Below are 17276 nucleotides of genomic sequence, written 5' to 3'. Positions count from 1 at the left end.
GCGTTAGGCATGTATCCGACACTCTTGACCAAGTTCTAGCCCGAACAGACGTTTGGGTGCCCGCGCCTGAGACCCCCCGAGACGGCGGCAGAAACGTGAACTAGAGAGCGCTGCGTGACGTCGAAGCATGACGACAACGGGCTCCTCGTCAGGCGATTGGTTCAAACGAATGGTGCGCTCTGGCGTGGCGGCCAGGTGGCCAGGTGGCGGCCAGGTGGCGAAATCGACGACCGATGTGCAGCCCTGGTGTCGGTGGCAAGTCTGGGGAGGCGCTGGTCTGGAGCGCCCTCGTAAAGCACCAATCCAGAGGTTTCGCGTCCTGAGAAGCATCTCCCGTTCCGTCGGCGTGATGTCGCTGAACGGGAGCTCAAGCCCGGCCGCCACCATGCATGTCTCTGCTCGTGCGGGCAAGTGCGTGCAATCACAAGCTTGCCAAAAATATATGTTCACGCGCACGCTGCACATGCTTGCACGCAGGGGGCACGGCGTCATGCTTGTTGTCCACTAAATGTTACCGAAATCAGACAGTGTTCCTGGGCGTGACGTCCGACTGTTTGTTTCAGTTTAACAAATTTATTTGTAGACAAAAAAAAAACCCGCAAAGTTTCGAAAAAAAGTAGTGGTATGCTAGGACACAATTCTGCCCAAAAACACCATCCTAAAAAAAAAAAAAAAAAGATAATAATTTCCGTTATGGTTTTTGTAATTAAAGCTAAAAATGCCAATATTTGATTATTGGTTGACTTAATATTCAGAGAAATAGGGGGCATGGGCGTATCAACCCGGAGGGGGGGCAAGGGAGGCGCTTGTTCCCCCCCCCCCCCTTCCCCAGTTCTCAGAGTGGGGGGCAACACGTGTTTTCCACCCCCCCCCCCCTCCCCCCCTGAAACAGCCGCCACTGGGCAGGGCAAACATTGGCCGGCGGCGCCCAAGGGATACCAAGGGCATCGCCCCCCGGCCCGGGGGGAGGGGGGGGGGGGGGGGGGGGGGATTGGTTTGCTTCTTTATTCAAAAACAAGTTGGTACGCCACTGTTAATGGGAAAAGAAAATGGTGCAAATTTGTATTTCTAGGTCAAAGCACAGTACTTTTTCATTCAAAGCAAGCTCGAACACATACAACCACATAATCACATACTATACTCTGTCTCAGGAGTTCTGTGCAGCAAAGGCAAAGGCGTAGGCGCGGGCACATGGCTTTTATATTTGCTTTCCTTCCGCGAGTGCTCGTGAAAAGAAGGCAAATGTGAAAGCCAAGCGCTCGCGCCTGTGCTCTTTTGCCTTTGCTGCACGCAGCTCATGACATGAAGTTTTTATAAACGCAGGGCCGCGAGACATCCGCTGTGCTCGATTAGTTTAGTCGAATAACACGTACGAATGCCATGATGTCGCACCCTGACACTGTTTGGTTGGTCCCATGGCTCGTAGCGTCGGCTGCGCTTTTAATTAAAGTGAAACAAGTATAAGGATTGCTCGTCAACCGCGCCGGCGGGTTGATTACCGACACTGTCCAAATTTCCAGACGATGTCGGCCATGTCAGGAACCAAAAGTCGTGAGTAAACAGTGCAGAATAGTAGGATGGCGGCTACTGTGATAAGACAGAACCAGTGTCCTGTACTCCTGATGAGATCACTTGATTATCATGTCTGCCGCGTGCCTCCGTGCCGCCCAAGGAGGTTAGAAGTGGTGCCGCCCCTCACCAGCGCGCGTGCGTCGAGCTTCACCACTTTGCACCGGAGTGCTAGGAGCAGCGGCATACATCTAAGAGCGCCTGGGTTAGCGCGATAGGCTCGGAAATTATGCTCAGTAATGTTCGAGGTCTCCCTTTTTTTGGTCTTAACTGTAGGTTGAACACATTTTTTTTTTTAAAACCTGCATCGAGAAAGAGAAAACAAAACGCGGGTTTATATTTGAATAAATACGGTAGTCACAAGGTAGTTCTATAGTGCAGCTGTCGATCGAAAGAGCAGCGTACTTTGACTTCCGATTGGAACCAGAGTGAAGTCAAAGTCAACGCCGCTAAAGAGCAGTGTCACTTTTAAAGCACAACTATAGGTTTTATAATATATGTGGGTGGCTTTTTTTGCAGTTTATAATATTAGTATTGAGTTTGAGGTTCATGAGACTTGGGGAAAGTATTTTTATTGATAGACGAATGTTAGTGGATATGCTGGTTTTTGCTGGCATTTTACAGGAATTATATTTACGGGCTAAGTAGAGCACTGAGTGTACAAGTGGGAGGGTAGGAGGCTTTATCCCAACTAAAATGTTGCGCTTCATTTTTTTTTTTTTTTTTAGTATTTATTGTAGATGAAATTGCACTTTTGAGTTGGTCACAGTAGAATTACCACTCTACTCTGACCATAGCCTTATTTCTAAAGAAAACGCTGTGTTCTTTTTGCGTCCTATATATTTATGTTACAAAATGTAATAAGTAATGTGCTCCAGTATAAAAAAGCCACCCTCAGTCGTTATCAAAGATAGACTCATTTAGCGGTGCAGTCACTTTTTCATATTTCGAGTGATGTGCTAAAAGATATTGACATCTGCTCCAGAAGCGTCAGTGGCTGCTCCAAACCAATATATTACCTGCTACAGAACCTGCTACAAAGAGTCAAATGCCGTTTCTATCACTACAAAAAAAAAAAAAAAAATGGGGGGGGGGGGGGGGGCATTATGAAAGATTGTATTAAAAACTACTCGCACTTGCACATTGTATTTATAGTACTTGCTTTTCTATCGTAGTCGCCTCAGCCTTCAGCGTCGAAGAAGCGTTTAGAGAATGCCAGCTGCCGCAGGGTTGATCTGCCGCCAAGTTGAGTTCGCCTCTCGGTCCAGCCGCATACTGGCGTCTTGTCATGGCGTAGCTTCCGCATCACGTGACGACACGCCTCTTGCTCCAGCTGCGTTGCCCGCAGCGCGGGTAACACGTGTGTTCTAGCTCACTGTCCAAGAAAGGTCTATGAACTTTTCCGAAGAGTTGGGCGATACTACTGGGCAGAAGATCGAACTAAAGGGGGCGCTTTATCGAGCTTGTTATCCACACAGCCCGGTGCTTACTAACACAGCAAAACAAAGAACTTGACCCTCGCCTAGTGCGGTCTTGGCACGAGCGCTTCGCTTTGACCAGTGCTTTGGACGCACGAGGAGCGGCTTTCGTATCGCCATTATAGATTTCTCTGATCAACAACAAACAACAAAATTCAGTTTCTTCGCCACACACTTGAAGCATGCCGCTAGAGGCGTGACTGTTCGATCTCTTCCCCAATAGTCGGTGACAGGTTAAGTGCTCAGGGAAAGCTCCTTCCACCTCTTTCCACTTTAGCAGAGCGAACGCTAGAGAGGAGGCGACCTCCTTTCCGGCGTTCGCTGTGCTAAAGTGGAAAGAGCTAGCTGGGAGGAGTTCCCCCGTACCGAAATGAGAAAGAGCATGCGGCGCTACCACCGCACGCAAGGCTATTCCCAAAAAACTGTCAAACCAACAAATAAAAAGTCCGACAATTTTTTTTTGTTTGTTTTGTCTTTAAGAGGGTCGATTTGCTGAAAACTTGGTTCAAGACATCAATAGAAAGAGATAAACTAACCAAAATTAAGTGTGTTTTTTATGTGAAATTGAATTTTATTTTAGAGCTTTACCATTCTTTTCAAACTGAAGGTCTACTGGCAACATTGAAATAGTGACGACAGATGTGGGTGCTGGGCAACGTTACTTGAGCAAGCTTAGTTTCGAGTGGCCCAGGTGGCGGTCACGAAAACTACATATAGTAAGTTACAGGTCAAGAAAGTAGCGGCAAACGCCCCTCAAAGGAAATCATATATCCCTCCGCCATTTCCGTATCCAATAGCGTCCCATCGTTTCCGTGACGTCGCGGCCAACGCGCAAGGAGGGTCTTGCCTTTTTGTACAGTTTTGCTTCATCTTTTGACTTTGACTTAGCATTGTGGAAGCCGCGAGAGGGAGACTAGAGTTTTCCCCTCCGATGAAAACAAATACGACTTTCGGGGATTAGGTTCCCCCTCCAATGGATACAAAGGCTGTTTTCAGGGGCTCGGTTCCCCCTCCGATGAATACAAAGGTCGCTTTCTTAAGACGTGGGGGTTGGAGACAAGTTGGATCCCATTAAAGCGGAACAAGGAGCGTTTCCAGTAACTCTTCTTTCGATTGCGGAGGGATTTGAGACGGGCACATCACGCTTGTGGGAGGAGCTTCTCCTACCTTCTTGAGTTGTAACCGACTATAGCGGCGCTGCAGTCGGACCTTACTTCCCTGTTTCGCGCGTTGTTGACTATCACCGCGCTGAGAGCTTCCTTTTCTTTTTCTTTTCTTGAAGTGTAATACACCACAGAGATCAGAGTCAGCGCATTGTGAGGGTTCTTTCTTTGAGTGTTTGAAATTTATTTTCGTGTGTGTCTGTTTCCTTGCGCTGCAAAGTGTTAGTATGAATCAACAACTCGCCCAAGCTCAAGTATTACTATTCAAACTTGGCGGGCTAGACAATCCGGAAGTAAGAATAGTGCATGTATATACTCATCACATTGTCATGTTCACGAGATGCGGCACCGCGGGCCTCCATGGTACGGGCTGCTGCCTTTCCGCGGTGCCGCGGCTCCCCAGAGCCAAATAAATAAAGACTAAGGACTAAGACTTAAGACTAATTGCAGCGCTGCTAGTTCTCGTGACCGCCACTGAGCCCACGTCGCAGGCGGTGCTGTGAAACTGAGCTTGCTCCAGTAACGTTGGTGCTGGGTCGGCAGGTTCCCTATTCGCAACGTTAGTGAAACGCTCAGTTGGGAAACCCACTCTTGAAACCTGGGCCGCTTGCGTTCACCGAGACCGAGCTAAATACGATAACAGCGCCACCCTTTAGCGACGGGTTGAAACATGAAAGTTTTTATATGGCTAGCTGCTGCAGTCACTAAATTTTCCCAGAGTACGGAAACACCTAAGCTCGAGGTGCCAGGATGGCGGCTCAATCGTTTTTTCTTACTGTGGTCACAGTGAGCTTTTCGAAAGCATGTTTTTGCGTAAAAACAAACGGAAGAAAAACTTTTTTTGTGTGTGTGTGTGTGCGAACGTTTATTGGAGATTATTACAGAGTAACAGGCGTGTGATGTTTACTAAAATCCTTAGTTTAGAAGGGTTTGCGGCACAATTAATATTGTTTTTATACAACCATGTCTCACCGGTGATTTTTGGTTTGGTTCGCTTAGTTATTTATGTTTGTTCGTGACATCCGCCCCTGGATCTTTGTAACGTACATGTGATTTATGTCTTACAGTTTACAGCGTAAATAAATTTTTCTTCATCCCTGAAACCCTTTTCACCGTATATGTTTCGGCGCCAAAATGGCCGATTAAAGCCAAAATAGGACAGTCACAGGGGACGCTATCGAATGCGATACTCCCGAACCAACGCTAGCAGCCGTGCAGTTCCCCGAGCGGCCGCTGCGGGAGAAATGGCGGCGTTGCGATCGACATTTGCTCGGTTTCGAGTACGGATCGGTGCCACTTTTTCAGAGCAGGCACTATGTTAGTTTCCCACCTGAGTTGTTCAAGTAACGTTGCCTACTTGGGATGAATAGTGACGTACAAATCAAGTACCAAAATATGGATTCAGCCTATATCATCTGCGAGGAGAGAATTGAAGCGCCAGAGCACGTCATTATGGAAACTCAAAACGAGACAAAGAGGAGAAAACCGCGTATATTGCGGAATGTTTTTTCGACCCCACATCTGCCAATAGGGGCGTAGCTAGCCATATGCTCGCCATGCTCGCTGGTCGACGCTCGCTCGCGGCCAGGGGAGTAAAGGTGGGTGAGGAGGAGTGGCAAATCCCGTGCGCCGACACCCGGGGTCCCGAGTGAACGATCGCAAAAGAGAGCGACAGAACACGAGAGAAAGACAGCAACGTTGCCATGGTAAACGCGAAGAGGGAAAACTCTCAGCAATATAAACAGTGGTAATTTAACGCTGTAAACTAAATTCTGAGCTATTCTAACACTTATAAAAAGCAATAAAGTCATTACGCTTCATTAACTTCCCTTCTGTCAAAATCTCGGAAATCTGGTAGTTGCGCAGTTTCGTATTCCTCAACCGCGCCCAGCCGCGCCCCACCGGCGAAGCCGGGTATATGGTTTAGTTTAGCGTTAACGCGAGGCCGTACAACTGCGCGCTGTGCAAAAAAAAAAAAAAAAAAAGCTTCGAAAGGAACGCGAATATCTTTCCACCGGTAAGTTCGTGGATTGTTGAAGTTCACAAAACTGCTCTGATGATGTAACCGTGTTTGGGACCCCGAGGGTCTGCCTGCATGATCCGCCGCTTGCGGCAGCCAGAATGTATGGGAAAATGGCGGACCTTTTCCTCTAGATTTAGTATGTATGATCTCTATGCTCGCGGCTGCTCACCGCCAACCCCCGCACCCCCCCCCCCCCCCCCCCCACACACACACACACACTTTTTTTTTTTTGTATTAGTCTTGCAGGCCGTTATTCCGGTGGTTGTATCTCCTCACCGAAGTGAAGGGTGTTTCACGCGCAGCAGAGAGTCAGCCCGCATAAATCGAGAGAGTTCTTCTTCTTTTTTACGTTAATTACTTTTTTCACCGTTGCGCGTACAAATGTCACTGATGAGCAAAGTGTGAGTGACCATACATAAACAACACACGTAAAAAAAAGAAAAACAAAGCGCTCCTGCCCAACCGCGGACAAGAAAAAAAAAAAAAAAAAGCAGTGTTTTACGCGCCACCATATATACTTATATTATATCTCCCAATTACAGTGTAGTGCCAAGAGCAGTGGCCGCCGCGTGAAGATTTTGCTTGTAGACGACACCGTAGCGCTGCTGTTCTGAGCCCTAGGAACGTGCCCCCGTCAGCTTCGTCGTCGGCGCTGCTCGGCGTGTTAGCTACTGTCGTTCGACTGGAGCTTTTCGCGACGTAGAACAATTGCTAATGTAAAAAATTGTTGATCTGCCTTTGGACTAATGCCTCTAGAGTGTATTCTATCCTCTACTTTCATTATTCACGTGTTCTTAAATCATTTGATTTAATGTCGACCCCCCCCCCCCCCCCCCCCCCCCCCCACACCAACCCTTCCCAGTACAAGTCGTTCAGCAACGCTATCGCTTGGGCTGCACGCTTAATAGCTGCAAAAGAAACCACGCGATACTGATATATCAAGAAAAAATAGACAAATAAATCTCAACAAATCTCTTACTTTTTAACGGTGAGAGGAACAATAAACTGGTGTATTGTTTTCTGTCATCGTGTTGCTGATGCGAGGACCAGCGTTGTGTAAGGTCCAAGGCCGAGCGCGTTTAGGAACGGCCTAGATGCCACTGCAACTGGCGAACATATAGCAAATTGTCTTTTGTGGAAGGCAGGAAGAAAAAATACCTCGATCGGGAGTACATGAAGCATTAAAATACAATATGAACAAAAACTTCAACAACCCCTAATATGAAAACAAAAATTTTATTCTCAACTCACTGCTTTATGAATTCTCAAAAGTGATAATACGCTTCATCGACATACACAGCAAGCATATGAGAGATATCCAGCAACATACTACGCAGAAAGACTACAAAATAGTCATAATATATTGCGGCATAGAATCTTACCCTCTTCGCCATTGACAATGTGCACATAGTCACGAAGGATAAGGTGCGGTTCAAAATGTCTCTCGCACACCGCTGATGTCTCGGCGAAGCGTTTATCTTCTCGATTAAGATTTTTTTTTTCCCAGTGTAGTCTGCGCGACTCCTGATTTGGCGCACGAAACAGCGACGGCTTACGATCGCTGGTGCTCCGCGGCTGTCCTTGTTTACCGGGTAGCCCGACTTGCATCCCGGCGCGAAGCAGTGTGTGTGTCCGCCTTTTTCCTTGCATTTATGACCGAGACGGCAACGGAACGGGGAATACTCCCCGCCACCACACCGCAAAGAAAAGTGCTACGGTGCTACGTTCGGGAGTGAGTGAGAAAATGTTTTATTTTCAGGTGGGGTACCTGTTGCCCTTGAAACTCGTCATTGGCTACAGGGGGAGGGGAAGGAGGGATTGGGTTTAAATGTAAATATCAAGTCCGGCGGACTTGATGAACTCTATCAGCGAGTCTAAAATTGCTTTTCTGTGCTCGGGGGTGCCGTCTGGAAGAACCCATTCGTTTAGGCAGGATGGTCTTTCTTGTGGCGGTAGAGCACTCAAAGCTAGTTTCCGCTTGATGTCACTTTTGGGACAATCCCAGATGATGTGTTTGATGTCTGTTTGTCTGACGTTTGACGTTTTGACGTTTGATGTTTGACGTTCGGGAGAAGCGCACCGCCTCAGCTTCTTCGTCTTCTCCGATTATCGCAGATCTGCCATCTGCCACAAATTATCCTAGGGCACGCAACTCCAGCGCCACTCGCGGCATCTACGTTGACCGTCTTCCCTCGGCCCATTGTAAGTGGACGCCGCTCTTGCCACTACACCCTCTAGAACACTGTACTCCAAATATGAGGTATTCACGGGACGCCCTACTTGAGGGCGCTGTTTAGAGCGCATGCTCAGAGCGAGCTCGCATTATTAGACTGCTAAAGCCGGCAGTCGATGGTCCGGAATGCACGTGGCAAAATAACTGCGGAGGCTCGCCGTCAGCTCGCGCTCAGCAGCCGCGCACACACCTATGGCCGCAAGTGAATACTCCCTATTATTGTCGAAAACGCGATATTTTCTTACACGTCTGGTATTACACAGCATTATATTATATCTCTCGAATAAAAACAGCATGAAAAAAAAACAAAAAACGAAGGGCGATTCAAATAGGCTGGGCAGACCAGGCGATTTTATACAAAAAGTTTCAGAACATATTTTGACAACTGCCCGATTCACATGATTCGATTCTGCTAGTGATTGTCAGTTGCGACGTCACGCATCGCAGATTTCGTTCACGTCTTTGCAGCCCGAGCGACCGAGCAACGTCGTAAATGAAAATTGCAACGAGAATCGCACCACGTGAATCAGGCTTTTCAAAGATACAATCCGTCCGTGAATCTACGCAAAGTCCAAATGGACTCCTCTTGAGATGATGTTCCAAACAACGAACTATTTCCGATCTTTTGGTGCATTCGTACAAAGCGATCCACCTTTTAGACCTTCATCATGACTATCGAAATCTGATCGAATGAAACGCCGAGTCAAGGTACGTACGGAAATGGAACGGTTTACCTATCGGGTACACCAGGAACAAAAACAAAACTATGTCCGACGCCGACCATGCCGATCCCCTCGATGTATTGCGTGCTTAACTCGGGCAGCAGGAACAGTGCCGCACATAAGTTCCACGACTTACTCGCGCAGATTTATGCGGAGCGCAAGTTTGTCTGCTTCTTTTGCACGGGTTGTGGTGACGTCAGAACGCCCAGCTCCGATTGGCTCTGACTGAAGAATAGTGGGTAGACCTCACGGCAGCTTGCTTTGAGGTCTACCCACTCCTTTAACCAGAGCCAATCGGAGCTCGGCATTCTGACGTCACCTCAACCCATGCAAAAGAAGCAGACGGACTTGCGCTCCGTAGAGTTCTCCTGATGGAGCAGGCACGTCCGGCGACGACCGTTGTAGCGGAGCACTGTGCAGTCTATCTATGCTGGAACGCAAACTAAATGATGTAGAAAACTGCATTGGGCACTGATTGGCTATTCTCTCGGGTCACGTGACATGACGTTGAAATGTAGTTTTTCCTTATGCAGTTCGAGCTGTGCTCATAAAATGATGCAGTTGGCGGTGACGTCGAAATTTCGTCACGATGCACTTTGACGATGCAGTTAAAGGAGCGATGCAACAATATTTGTACTTTGCGCAAATACCGCTTAAAACGGATCCCTAACGTTAATGACCTATGAAACACGCGTTCGTTTTTCAACCCACGCAATAGAAGTCCAAGAAAAAAAATTAAGAAAAACGAGCAGCGTTCACCCCCTCAACTCGCAGCCAGAACAAGCGGCCACGTGATCTGGAGCCGATTATATGCCGCCAGTGTTGATCATAGCCACGCGCTGGGGTTGGCAAAGCGCAGGACACGCGCTGAGTTCCAGACATTGTTATGGCTCGGCTGTTGCTGTCGTTGCAGCGATTGGACACGGGTCACAACCCGAATGCTTCTCGAGCTAGCGATTGTCACGAGCCCAAGTCGAGTGCCCACGCAATGCTCGGGTCCAATCTATGAACCGCATTCAAATATCGTCACTTGGGTGTACTGCGATCCCCGAGTTACGTCATCAAATTTTGCAAAGGAGAGATTGAATGAAAATGATCGCTTTTGTGCTTGAAATTACACCGCAACAAAGGAGTTTCTTGGCCAATGGCGTTGCGTGTGAGTATCCTTGAGTCCCAGGTGCGCCAGTAAGCTCGTGTAGCGAGAAAAACATTCCAATTGAATATCGTTGCACAGCTCCTTTAACTGAGTGGTCGAGAGGAAGCCAGACATCAATCTGCATCGTAAAAGATTGCGACCCTAACATATGCATCTCTACTGTTAAGTTCGCCAGCGGATCGAGTTTTTAGAGATCACCGGGATGCTTTCGAGACGAGCGATGCGAGGTTTGTGGGCGGATACCGGCTGACCAAAGGGGTGACTCGCTGGCTGTGCAACCAGCTTCGCGGAAAGCTCCCGCGTTGTCGTGAAGGGCCCCATGTGCTGATGGTCGAACAACAAGTCCTCGCAGCTTTACGCTTTTACGCCGCTGGTGGCTTCCAGGGAACCGTCGGGAGCGACGAAAACATTGGTGTTCACCAGTGCTCTGTGAGTCGCGCACTTGGTGATGGCACCAACGCTATCATCGATTGCCTCGGATCGAAGTGGCTGTGTTTCGAACAAACTCAAGCAGAGAAGGCGCTCAGAAAAAGGAAGTTCTTCAAGCGATGCAAGTTCAGCGGCGTGATCGATAAATATTTTAAATACTCTTACACGATTCAACACGACTGTGTTTTCATTTGAGTGCAAATGAGCGAAAAGCCAAGCAAGCAACGGTAACAGGCTTAAGTTGAGCTAGTTCGTTCATACTTCAAGTAGAGAGAGGGAGAGATATACTGTATTTTAAAGCAACTACTTCAGGTAAAGCCAGCTAAACTAGAATAAACATACACATAAAGAAAAGACCATACACACCATGGGACTAACAACTGATTTCCTTTTTCCTTTTCTTCTGCTACAAACCCAACTTGAGGGAAATATTCTCTTTAAATTTTTTTTTTGCTTCCTACTTCACCGAAAATTTAACCCCAGAAGGAACATTTTTTCTTTCTCGTGCAGCACGAGAGAAGTTGCACTAACGCAGTCAAATATAGCCAAGCAGTAAAATTGGTCGTTAGTTGTGTATACAGCAGGAGGTTAGTCTGCCTGAACATGGCGACATTGTTACCCACTGTAGATAAGCAATTTAGCCAGTGCAGTACGACTGCTAGCCCGGGGTCTTTAAAGTGCATCACGCAGTGGTGATACACGACTGCACGCCGGTATACGATGCTCATCCAGATCGAAACGGGCAGGGGCGGGGACTGAACCCAGGATCCCTGGGTTCTGCAGCGCGAGCTTTCGCTCCACGTGCTCCGAGCTGGTGTGCGGTAGCCTGCTCGGCGACTCTCCGAAATTCCCTGTAGGAAAAAAAGAAACGATGTAGTTTCAACTGAATCGCCACTGTTCGGCGACGTCACCGGACACGTCACGGTGCAGTTCTCTTCCGATGTAGTTTGTCGGCGATGGAGATTAGGCTCCTCCCACCGGTGACGTCACGATGCAGCTTCTCCAACGCTTTCTCCAGCATAGACAGACAGTACTCGTGCCCGTTTATCTTCATGCAGCCTGAGTGTTCAGTTCAACAGTTTATGTAAATAAACGACTTTTTATATATTTTTATTTCCATTTTTTCTACACAAAGTAAGCTCAGGCAAAAACATACGCTTTTTGAATGATAAAATAATAGTTCAAGTCGGAAATATGATATAAGCATATATATATATTTACGATCGACGACGTATCGTTATTGACACTGTTCTTTGTGGTATAATTAAACAGAGTTGTTAATCCCCTGTTTTGTTGTTTTGTTGCCGTGTATTTTGTTGTTTGTTAGCCTGAGTGCGGCAATTTTGCACGGGGAAAAAAAATATATCAAAGTTAGAGAAGGAACACTGTGGTACACTCCACGCCGGCATATTATAAGAATATAACCTCGTAAATTAGGCAAATATATGTCGATTAAGTGAAAAATCATGAGCCGTTCCACTTTGTGAAGGTCGAGGACCACCGAAGCTGTTTAGCAGACGACATAGACCCGCCCCGAGGAGCCATTCCACTCTGTTTCAGCTAAAGTCCAGACCACGGTGGACCAGACGCAGCCGATGCTACAAGCGCGAGTTCGGGGCTTTCAGCGTCCCTGCCAAGCACGCGCGCTCGTGCAGTGCAAGCACTGTTCGGGGCCATATGCTCGCGCTTGTGGCATGGGAAGCTGAAATGAAGTATAGACACGCGCGACGGGACCGCCATCCCGAGAGAGCGGAAGAAGAGGAAACTAGGCGCGCAAGCGCTTGGAACGAAGACGAAGAGAGGGCGGCACGAGCGTATGCACGGCCGACGCGGGTCGCACAGCGGCAAATCTTTGAGAAACATTTATTGAGAGTCTACTGATCTTGAAAATGGTGCCTATTGATAACTAATCTACTGAATAGACTTATTGAAACGTCATTATATTTGCTCGGTTATGGAACTGCTTTTAGACGCTGCTTGCACGAGCAATAACCACCCCACCACCCTCACTCACCATGACTCGCCTCCTGTCGTTCGACGCGCCACACGACTGCTATAGTAACCGCAGTGTGTTCTATGGACTACGTACGTTTCGAAGCACGGCGTCTAGATGGCGTTCCACCGTACTCTACGGAACCCACAGTTATGAAACAAAAATCTAGATGGCGTTTCAAACGACGGGAGGCGGTCTGAGCTGAGTGAGAGGGAGGGGGGGGGGGGGGTACCCCCTTCCGCGGTAGTTCCACTTCTGAGGTAATAGAGTAACGTCGACCTATTGCTAAATCACCCAAGCATCAAGGAGAATGCAGGGAATGGTGTTCCACGTGCCGCATGTGCCAGCGTCTGCAGCAGTAGTTGTTGTAAACAGGGTGTCGAACCGAAATGTTTTTCGTTCCGGTTTTCGTTCCGGTTCAGGAAAACGGTTCAGCTCCGGTTCAGCTCCGGTGTTAAAAAATAAAGGTTCAAACCGGTTCGAACCGGTTCGTACTCATAAGCTACAAAAACAATTGACGACAGCAGTAGATAAACTATGCATATTTTATAACAGTGTTACATATAGAATGCAAAGGCTCACATTACTGTGCGCAGGCACAGTAATGTACAGGCACGCGTTCCCTATCCCATTTTGAGCGCCGGATAAGGCTGTGCGAGGGCTCTCCTCAACTTCACCTGCATTGCCAAGAAAAGTTGTCGCCGAGTATAGTGCTGTGGCACCTCGCGACGTTGGTGAAAGCGCAGTTTAATATCAGGCAGCTGACCGAAGAAGTAGGACGTCGTCATGCACATCCGGAGAAGGACTGCACCTCTCAGTCAATAGAATGAACTTCAGTGCAGAAAAGGCTCGCTCCACGCTGACCTGGGTCGCAAACATTCCCAGGACTACTTGCGCTAATGCGTAGAGTTCTGGATGGCGTTCCCTTCTTTCCTCCGAGAACGGCAACAGGTTAGCGTCCCTTGAAAGCCGCGGCTCCTTGTCTAGCAATGTTCAGAAGAGCTGTGCGCCTTGCTGTTTGTGTTTCTGAGGAGAAAACGTTTCGTTCCTTGTTTTTTCTGCTATCAGAGATCGAAGGCGTACTGCTATTTTCTGTGGCTGTAACTGTTGTTTGAATCCTACCTTCCCTTCCCGGTGCTAGACTTTAGTTTCGGACAGAATAATAAATCCGCTGAGTTATTTTAAAAGCAGATTGGATGCTCCGCAATATGGCCACTAGTGCAGGTTCTAAAATATCAATCGGCCTTTGTATCGCTTTCTTATCCAATCAGATGAACAATAAAAGCAAGGCGTTTAATGTAAATTGCACACAACTCTACAAAATTGAAGACAAGAAACATAAAACAGAGCTCGGACCGAACGCCAAAACAAACAAGGACAAAAGAGGTATAGACAACCTTAGGCGTGCCTTTTTGTCCTTTTTTTTTTCGTTTAGTTTGAGATAAGAAATTAACCAGCCCAACTCACCGTTTCGCCACCAAACAGGCTCATTAATTTGCCACTTTTGTTGACGTACGAATTGGGTATGTTCTAGTGATAAATTTCTTTGATGAGCCAATTCCGGTCCCCAACAAAACGTTGGGACAAATGTGGGCATTTGTTTAAGAAATACAAAAGACCAGAAATCCCGGAGAATTTATAGTCACTCTGCTCATTTCGTTTGAGTTCTCGAGACGAACTTCATAAATTATGAAGACGACCGTTATGTGAAAACCTGATCATGGAACGTTACAGAGCTTTCCGCTACCTATTTTTCTCGCTTTTTGACTTCCTATATGAAAGAAACACCGCAAAAATGATTTTTCAGTTTTGTCCAAGAACGAAAAAAATAATTATTTCGCTCCAATTCATCTCCAATTTGTGCGAAAATAATTTTTTTCTTTAAATTTTTTGGTTTACTATTTTGGTTACCGTGTTTTTCGCCACGCCCTTTTCACGCAAGCTGACTTCGCGTATGAACCGAAAACCGCGTGGAGAAAATATCGGTTCCGCTCCGGAGCGAAAAAAAAAAAAAGGATTTCGTTCCGGTTCAACTCCGGTTCGCGCGAAAATAACGGTCTTTTCCGGTTTTCGGTTTACGGTTCGGGTTCGGTTCAATACCCTGGTTGTAAAGCAAAAGCCGAAAACAAATGGCATATTGCACGCGTGTTCGTCAACGCTTTATTTTGGTTATTTACTTCGAATATTTTATGCGGGGAAGGCGTGCGCGCGCGGCGGTGCGAGCGTAGAGTTTTTCGTCACACACACAAAAAATCCACGGAACAGCTTCTCTGTACTAACATTTTTCTTGCATGACGGTGGGGCGGGAACCCAAAAAAAGGGAGGGGGGGGGGGGGTGCGTGTTCACGCCTATTGTGTGATCAGTGAGCCATTTGCGCCAATGCGCTCGCCCCGCAATATTGGACTAAAATGTCAAGTTTGCGCCAACCGCTGCGTCAAAGTTTATTTCACTTTCACAATGCTCTTGCTTCACTACACAAGGGGTTGTTACGGTTGACCTGTGATATATAGTATATATATACTGTAAACGACTAAATTTTCGCGACGACCTAATTTTCGCGAATTTTGCGAATCGCCTGCAATTCGCAAATAATACGTCTCGCGAACAATTCGGGCAATATGTGAACGCTACGGAAGCTACACTCGACTCGCGAAAATTAGAGGCCACGAATAAGTTAAAATTTTCAACTTTGGCCAGATTCGCGAAAATTTGAGCCCGCGAAAATTAAGTCGTTTACAGTATGTATATATATATATATATATATATATATATATATATATATATATATATATATATATATATATATATATATATATATATATATACTTTTTTCACTTCTGATTATCATTTAAAATTGCGTGCACTTCGAGTGGATAATAATATCATATACTGACAGCCAAAGTCGAAAATAGAAAGTTTGATTAGATAAACAATACTTTTTATTGATATCGTATTTGGTTTACATCACTGTAGATAAAAAAATATTTATCACTAGGTGTATTTTTAAACATCGCAGATACATTGACCAATCCATCAGATTTGTGAAAACAATGCGGATGGAAAAATTGTTTAACAACATTTTTTAACGGTGTAGATCCTGAAATACTAAAACGAAAGCAGCTTGATTTTTTTTTAGCTAGTAACAAAAAGCTTTAATACATTTTTTTTTACGCGGTGTAGGTGTAACATCGCGTAACAACGAGGACTAAGAAAAGGAACGCACAGCACAGGACGACCACTGACCTGCAACTAAATGTTTAAAAGTGCAAACAGGCAAACATAAAAGGTACGCAACCACGTGCCCTAAATCTGTTCCTGATTTTTGTTTTCACTATTAAACAATTAGTTGCGAGTCAGCGCTCGTACTGTGCTGTGTGTTCCTTTTCTTACTCCTCATTGTTACGCGCTGTTACACCTACACGATGTTTAACTTTCACCAACTAGCCCAGCTCTCTACTTTGTTACATTTTTTTACGCTTTAATTTGCATTTGCATTACTTTTATTGTTTTCGTATCTTTCTTTCACGTTAGGATTTGATTCCAATAAAACACCACGTAACAGACGAACCAAGTGGAAGGTAGAAAGAAAGCTCGACGTTCCGATTTGCTCAGAACAGCGCTGTTTTTTTTCACATGTTCGTCCTGCTACAGTCTTCCTTGCTTGATGATTATATGGTCTAGATAAAAAAACAAATGCGCATAGAAAACATCACATGAGATACACTATGTAAGGAAAAATAAATAATTTTGGAATTAATCTTGTATTTTGGGCCAGTTGGTTCATGATCGTAGACAAGCGCCGAAAAAAGACAGGGACCAGTGTTTACGTCAACTTGTTGTCCCTGTCTTTTTTTCGGCGCTTGTATATTTCGGCCAACCCAGTTGAGTGCGCTTCTCATCGCCCATTGGTGCATAACGGAGAAGCGACGCCCCTGAAGTTAGTAGGGCGATTTGGCGGGAAAATCATTGATGGTGCGCGCGTACACGTAGGGACTTCGAAAAAAGATTGGAAAAGCACTTTGTGACTGCTAATTTAACCATAGGGTTAATATAATGTACTACTCTAGTACTCTAGAGGTGCAGCTGGTGCTAGTGTCTACGCAAATTCTGGTCGTAAGTTTAAGCAGATATCAGCCAGTCTACTTTTGTTGTGCTCATGTGCATTCCCAAGGGAAAACACGCGTGCATTTTGTTTCTCCAGTAGAGAATAATAGATATCACCTTTGTTACTTGGGTCATAGCGAATATTCTGTAAATTTATTAACATTATGAACGTGCAACAGCTTTAGTTAGAGCATTTCGTTTTTAAGATAATTGAACAATTTCAGGGCCAAACCTTTGTTTCAAATCCAAGTGATTTCGATGGTGCTTATACTTACCATGCCAGATATCTATGTCACTATATCTTGCAAATTTACGAGCGCTTAAAAAGACGCAAAACAAATAATTAAAGTAAGCACAAGCTACGCAAGATGTTTCTTTATATATATATATATATATATATATATA

This window comes from Ixodes scapularis, unplaced genomic scaffold (assembly GCF_016920785.2).
Source record: "Ixodes scapularis isolate PalLabHiFi unplaced genomic scaffold, ASM1692078v2 PGA_scaffold1__304_contigs__length_218370807, whole genome shotgun sequence".
Classification (NCBI taxonomy): Eukaryota; Metazoa; Arthropoda; class Arachnida; order Ixodida; family Ixodidae; genus Ixodes; species Ixodes scapularis.
This window is presented reverse-complemented; position numbering follows the sequence as displayed.